Source organism: Delphinus delphis, chromosome 3 (genome assembly GCF_949987515.2).
Source record: "Delphinus delphis chromosome 3, mDelDel1.2, whole genome shotgun sequence".
NCBI classification, from domain to species: domain Eukaryota; kingdom Metazoa; phylum Chordata; class Mammalia; order Artiodactyla; family Delphinidae; genus Delphinus; species Delphinus delphis.
Genome location: NC_082685.1, coordinates 114,952,190 through 114,960,245, shown reverse-complemented (window position 1 = coordinate 114,960,245; position 8,056 = coordinate 114,952,190).

Below are 8,056 nucleotides of genomic sequence, written 5' to 3'. Positions count from 1 at the left end.
ATTCTTGAAATAAATGCACCCCAGTAATCTATGTTGCTTTTCTTGTTGATGGCATTTCAGGTCTTTTCCAATTTTTGGTTCTTATGAATAATGCTGCAATGGCCATTTTTATGTCCGTGGGGTTTACACGTCATTGTGTACAACCATAGTTTTCTCTGTTTTTATTGTGGTGCAGTATTCTTGAAATAAATGCACCACAGTAATCTATGTTGCTTTTCTTGTTGATGGCATTTCAGGTCTTTTCTAATTTTTGGTTCTTATGAATAATGCTGCAATGGCCATTTGTGCGGGTATCTTTTGGTGCACATATGGAAGAAATTCTGTTGGGTATATACCGAGAGGTGTCATTTCTGTTCTGTAAGGTGTATGTGTGCTCTGTTCTACTGGAGAGTACTAAGGGGTATACAAAGTATTTGTACCAGTTTATAGTCCAATTAGCAGAGCATGAGAGCTCCGGTTGGTTATGCTACTTGGAAGTTTACAGAAAAAGTTGGCTGATCCCTGATCTAAGCCGAAGAACGAGAGGGACAAAAACAAAGTACTAAGACAGAAAAGTACCGATATATCATCAAGAAAATGTAAGAACACCAGTGTGTCTAGGTAGATAAGACTGGGTAGAAAAATATAGTTTATGTCAGAGATTGGCAAAATGTTCCATAAAGGGCCAGATAGTAATTTTGGGCTTTGCAGACCTTATGGTCTCCGTTTCAACTACTCTGCTCTGCCGTCCTAGATCAAAAGCAGCCAATGAGTAAGAAAACTGAGAGTGGATATATGCCAATAAAACTTTATTTGGGGGCACTGACCTTTGAATTTTATATCATTTTCACAAAATATTATTCTTCTCTTGATTGGAAAAAAATCATTAAAAATTATAAAAATGATTCTTATGTCATGAGGTAAACAAGGCAGGGATGGAGCCAGATATGGCCCACGGGCTGGCGTTTGCTGACCCTTTTTGTAGATCGTGGAGACCTAAATAAAAAATCAGAACTCTATTTGGTCAACACGTTTGGGATTTTTGAGGAGGGGTATGATGTGTAAAAATCAGCATTTCAGGAAAATTCAGGTGGCATCAATATTTAGTGTGAATTGGAGAGCTTGGAGGTGGGCCAGCAGGTAAGAGGTGGCCTAGGTAACCTAGTAAGGTCTAGTGAGGATCTGGACCTCGCGGTGGAGGTGGGTGGCCAGGTGGGTAATGAAAGAGACAGGGTGTGCGCAGGAAGGCATTAGGAAGGAGTAAGAAAAGGGCCTGATGACTGATGTGAGAGAAAGAATGAAGAGTCAGTGCCTGACACCAGGGTCTTAGGTGTGGGAGGCTGGAAGGCTGGGAGTCTGATGTGAAATTGTGGAGGGACAGTAGGGCTCAGTATTGAGGGCACAGGAACCGATGCCAAGTGCTGGAGTCTAAAACCTGGCTTCCTAACCCACTAGCTGTAATCACTCTGCTTCCTCCCCTAAAATGGGACTAATAGGAGCACCTACTTATTGAGTTTGTTATGAGGATTAAGTGACTTGACATCTAAAGTGCTTAGAACAGCGGCTAGCACGTAGCATACATGAACAAGTGCTAGCTTTTATTATTAACCGCAGAGTCTCATTTTTAAAAAATCACACACACAAAATTTTAAAGCTAGAAAGCAAATTTAAGGGAAAAAGTGAGATCTGGTTTTAGATGGGTGAATTTCACCTCACTCTGGGCAGCAGACACAACACTGAGAATGAAGGCTCAGAAAGGTCAAGGGAAGTGCTAGAGACATGCGTTCATATAGATGCGGATGTGTGCGCATGGAGAAAGCAACTTGGCTCCATGGGAGCAGATGAGAATGTTGGAAGGTCCAAAATAGAAATATAAAAATACATACTGTGGTCAAGACCTCAAGCTCTGGAGGGGAGTTCCCTGGCGGTCCAGTGGTTAGGACTCCATGCTTTCACTGCCGAGGGTCCAGGTTCAATCCCTAGCTGGGGAACTAAGACCTCAAGCTCTGGTTCCTTCTCTCTTCTAGTAGCTATGAACCCTTGGTTGGGTGACATAACATCTCCAAACCTTTGTTTTCCCATCTGTAAAATGGGTATAACTGTAGTACTTACTACATGGAGCAGTTGTAAAGATTAAAAAAGTAAATGGGGGCCCAAACAGAATCTACCACAAAATGAGTGTTCATTTAACTGTTAGACTTTATTATTAGGACCACATTTATGGAAACTATGGAACAGGGAAGCACCAGGAAAGGAAGACCCAAAGACACAAAGGAACTTGCCCAGCGAGCTAGTCCTTATGGAATTTCTCTGTCCCCACCTCTACTGCACCGCACTCCGGTGAAGAAGAATGCTTGTGTGAGAATTTGTTCATCTCCTTTAAGATCAATGGCAAAAACGTAAACTTTCCGTTTAAGTGCAGTTGACCTAAATCTGCTGAATGACAACGTCTTTAGGAACAGCCCCTGGTGCTCTTCAAGTGGCTGACTGGGCTGCCTGGAAAATCCTCTGCTTACATAAATCTCCTCCTTAGTGAGGCTCACAGAAAACCCCCAGGTTGCTCCTTTTCAGTTCCGGCTTAGGGGCTGCTCGTCATTTCAGAGCCCGCATGGGCTCCACCTCCTGCCTCACGTTTAGCTCTGTATCACATCAATCAGGACCTTACACTACCAACCTGCTCATCCACTAATCCACAGTGACTGAGGGTTATTTCTTTTTAAGCTTCTTCATTTGCTGCTTAGAAAATTACTTTGGATGGAGGCAATTAGCACCGCATACTTTTGAGGAGAAAATTGCAGCCTAGCCCGCTCTGACTGCATGGATCAGGGATTTCCTCAGCTCCCCATTCGATCCTTCTCTTTCCTTTTTTTTTTTGTTAACCCCTGTTCAAACAATGTGGCCCCTTCAAAGTTCTGAGATGCTATCCTGGTGCCATATTTAAAATAAAGCTTGGGGTTTCCCGGGTGGCGCAGTGGCTAAGAATCCGCCTGCCAGTGCAGGAGACACAGGTTCCATCCCTGGTCTGGGAAGATCCCACATGCCGCGAAGCAGCTAAGCCCGTGCACCACAACTACCGAGCCTGCGCTCTAGAGCCCGTGAGCCACAACTACTGAAGCCCACGCACCTAAAGCCTATGTTCCACAACAAGAGAAGCCACCACAGTGAGATGCCCGCGCACCACAATGAAGAGTAGCCCCTGCTCGCCTCAACTAGAGAAAGCGCAGCAACGAAGACCCAACGCAGCCAAAAAATAAATAAATTTATTTTAAAAAAAAGAAAATTAAAGCTTGGATATAAGGAATATAGGTGACAATATCCCCAAATAAGATCAGCTTCAGGAAGGTGTTCCCTGCCGTCATTAATTGGTAAAGTCTGTGGATGGGTTGTTGGTGTGTGTATGTGTGTTGGAGTGGGTAGGGGTGAGGGTGTCTGGGAAGGGAGTAGAGACTGACTAGAAAACTTTCTTTTAAAATTTTCTTAGGGCTTCCCTGGTGGCGCAGTGGTTGGGAGTCCGCCTGTCGATGCAGGGGACGCGGGTTCGTGCCCCGGTCCGGGAGGATCCCACATGCCACGGAGGGGAGAGGCCCGCGTACCGCAAAAAAAAAAAAAAATTTCTTAGTAATCACAGCCTCTCTAAAGTCCTCTTTGTCATTTCTGGAAAAGTCATAGTGGAAATCTCTACTGCACCAGCTAAGTACAAGTCACTAATGGGGAAGCCAGACACAGTCAGTCTTAGTTGGAGGCCACCAGGAAGGGACACTAGCCCCCATGGGAGTCAGTAGCTTTGCCTTCTCCACTGGTAGAAGGAACAGTACTAGCCAAAGGCTGCCCCTGCCTCTCCTATGTGACCACTGCAGACACTGACTAACTGATGGGCCAAAGGACGGTTTGTGCTCTGAATGCCTAGCGATGTGCACTAGAGTTGCAGCTAGTGTGTCCAGGGCCATTCTCTGCTGTTTTCTGCCCCAGATCCCAGGGTTCCCAGATCTCAGGTTTCACAGGAGACAGTCCTCCACCTGAGACATGTTCTCTACCCCAGGCAGTCAGGGGACACTCTAGTGGCCCCTTTACCTTCACGCAACACAAGATATGGGTCTTATGGTATCAAAATCATTTGACCTTCCTCAGAGGAAAGGCCCGGGACCTAGTGGGCTTGTAGAGAAAGTAAACAGAGTCCAGAAAGCACAATGGTGGCAAGTTTTATGACAGCTCTGGGTAGAGCCGGGCAGGTCTGTCCCCCGAGTGACACGGATGTGTGACGTCAGTGAGCCACGTTCCCTCTTACTGCCCACAACCGTCCCTTGTCCCTGGCAGCTTGTTTCTGAGACTTTCGTTTTTTTTGTATCTGGCTCCTGGGGCTATGAAAAAAATCATACCTCTTACAACATCTTTACCAGAATAGAAAGATAATCTGGGCTAAAAGTAGACGCCTGAGATTCAGTCCCTGGAGGTTTCCTCTCTTAAGAACTTAGTATTTATGGGACGAGAGAGAATAAATGTGTCCTCTATCTCCAATTATGCGGGAATGCTATGGAACTGTAATCAATAAGAAGTACAGCCTTAGTGAGCTGAACAAAAGCTTTCTCCCCTGATGGATTCTTGTGTTTCTGGAAATCGGTGGGACCATTATACTAACAGGGCTGTCTGGACTCTATAACCTTTGGAGTGGTTTACTCACTGGATTCTTCCAGTCCTACAATTAAGTCTTCCCCGTAGACCCACACCCCCTCATCCACTTTCTCCCTCATAAATCCAGTGCTGTTTTATCTGAAATACAGCAGATTTGCTTTCATTTTCATTTGAGTTTGAAGTGGGAGGTTACATGGGTGAGGTCTGGACTCTAATAGTAAGTATAAGTTATAATCATATTTCTTCCCATTATGCCTTTGATTAGGTTTTGATTTGATGATTGCATACCTCCCCGCTGCACACACCAGGATCCTTTTGACACATACTTTCATTAACCTTCCCAGGGACTTCCCAGACATACCTTTTGAAAAGTCTCCCAGTGTTCCATGACAGCCTCTCTTGCTAAAATCTTAACTCAAAGCCACAAAATTCCTAGTAAGAAATACTCTCCAGAAACCTTGGATATTTCTCTTCTAACACAGTCTGTGGAGGGCCACTAGTGTTACCATTTGGACTGAGTTCATCATTTGCTTTATTCAAATACTAGAATGGACTGATGATTGCCTCCCTCAGCTGAATGAATGAACATTGAATCACTAATTTATGGGAGCTTGTATAGTGATGACCTCAGGGTCCTGGTATCTGAGCCCAGGCTCCACTTCCTTGGTACATGACCACAGATAAACTCCCTTGCTGTCTCAGTTTTCAAGACTGTGAGATGATAAGCAGAGAATTCCATTTGTGCCCCCCAAAATGGCCAATCAATATTCAGAACTGATAGGCTGGGATATCTATTATTAAGAAACATTCAATAATGTTAATAATGATTATTGTTATTCCTAGTATGTATGTGCCTTGAGTTGATAGGCACGGGAGATTTTGTTTTTGGGGCTGAAAGTGGGGGAAGAAAGTTGAGGGCTGTACATGTATTTGAGTTTTTCAAAGCCCCCATTCCTGAGAGAGAACGAGAGACAGGTCACGTGGAGGAGGAGAGCCTGTTATCTGTTCTCCACTCCTCCTCTTAGGCTGGTGTTAACTTAGCTCCCTGGGGAGTGGGTTAGAACAGCAATTGAAGGAGCTGGATTTCTGACAGACTTTGTGAGACTCAGGGCAGCAGCCATGCTGTGTTAGGTCAGGAGTCCTCGAGTTGAAAGTTCGTCTCCCCATTGAAACGTGGAACCTGGCCCCCTCTGACACCTGGAAAACTGACAGCAACATTGGAAATGGGAAGATGGCACTCCAGAAGATCATGGGCATTTTCATGTGGCACTAGCAGGGCAAATGGTAGGACGGTGGGCTGACAGTACAGCTGAGGCAGAAGGGGAGTCCATGGCACATACTGAGGGATGCGCTCAGCTCACGTGCTCTGCCCAACACATGGGTGATTCTCTTTAGGAGCCCCGAGAAATACCTAGAAAAAGGACACTTTCCGGGGACTGAGCTAGTTGGGGAAACTGTAGACTCTTCCGAAGCAAGTAGGGAGAATAAAACCTCAGGTTATTGGCACTGTGATTTCATTTGTAGCTGCAGAAAATAATAAATCAAAGTTGTTTAAAATATTTTTAAAATAAACAGAAAACAATTAATCATAAATGTGTGGGTTTCTTTCTGAGCTCTGTTCTGTTCCATTTTTCTACATGTCTATATTTATTCCAGTACCTCTCTGTTTAGTTTACTATAGCTTTATAGTAAGTCTTAATATATAATTTATAGTTAGTCCACTAAATTAAGACCTCAAAAATTGGTTTTTTCCCCACAATTGTTTGGGCTATTCTAGGTCCCTTGCACCTCCATAAAAAATTTTTAAATCAGCTAGTCATCTTGGTTAAAAAGCCTGTCGGGCTATGGACTGATTTTGACAAAAGTACAAGGTAATTCAATGAAGAAAGAATAGTCTTTTTAACAAATGTTTCTGGAACGATAGGCTAGTTATATAAAACAAAAAAGAACACCTCGAACTTTATCTTACCATATAAAAAATTAACTTGAAATGGATCCTATAAGAGCTAAAACAACAACACTTCTAGAAGAAAACATAGTAGGAAATTTTTGTGACCTTGGGTTAGGGAAACATTTCCTAAACAAAACATAAAGGGCAGAAACCGTAAAAGAGCTGATAAATTGAACTGCATCAAGATTTAAAACTTTTGCTCTTAACTAAGACACTCTTAAGGAAATGAATAAGCAAGACACAGACTGGCAGAAAATATTTGCAAACACATGCCTGACAAAAGTTAGACTCAATAATAAGAAGAAAAACAACCAGAAAAAATAAATGGGCAATAGAGTAAATAATAAGTTGGACACTTTCCCAAGAAGATCTAGGAACAGCAAATATATGCAAGCAAAGATGCTCAATATCATTAATCATTTGGGAAATGAAAATTAAAACTAACAATAGGGCTTCCCTGGTGGCGCAGTGGTTGAGAGTCCGCCTGCCAATGCAGGGGACACAGGTTCATGCCTCGGTCCGGGAAGATCCCACATGCCGCGGAGCGGCTGGGCGCGTGAGCCATGGCGGCTGAGTCTGCACGTCCAGAGCCTGTGCTCCGCAACGGGAGAGCCCACAACAGTGAGAGGCCCGCGTACCGCAAAAAAAACCCCAAAAAACTAACAATAAGCTGCCAATACACATTCGCCAGGATGGCTGAAATTAAAGACTAACAGTACCGAGTGTTATCAAAATTTGGAGCAATTGGAATTCTCCTACGTTGCTCTTGGGAATGCAAAATGATAGAGTCACTTTGGAAAACAGTTTGTCAGGCTCTTACGCACATACATGTGACCCAGCCTTCCCATTCATAGGTATTTCCCCTAGGGAATTAAACATATATATCCACACAACGCCTTGTAACAATCACTTTCCAATGTTAGAAGGATATCTTACCGATATTTGTTTTGCTATTTTTTAAAAGCTAACGTTTTTCTTTAAATGGTTTTACTTTCAGTATTTTAAGCGACTCAATTTTTCGGTTCCTTCTCCCCTTCACGTCTTTCTTAAAATTTAGAATGCATAAAATAGTACTCTTTCATCAGTATTATTACAGACTGTTAAAGGGTATTATAACTCTCAGTGGATTAGAATAGGGACTCGAGACTCCAAATTAATACATATTATTGCTAGGTAGCGCATACTGCCACCAGGACCCTAAGAAGGTTCTAGGTTTTTAGAGTTTGTGTGTGTGTTATCATCTCTGGAACCCCTCAAAATCTTAACGGGACAATTACGATTCTCACTTCGAGTTTTTTCTTTCAGATTACTTTTATATGCAAACTGTCTTTACATGTCTAAGTGTTTAACCACACGCCTTCATTTAGATTTTCTTGAGCTTAGATTCTCTGTAGCCACAGATCTTGACCCCTGACATCTTTGTGTGCAGAGAACAATGGTCAAATCAGCAGTCATTACTCTTTGGTTTAAGAGGAGGTCAGACAGGACAATGAGCTA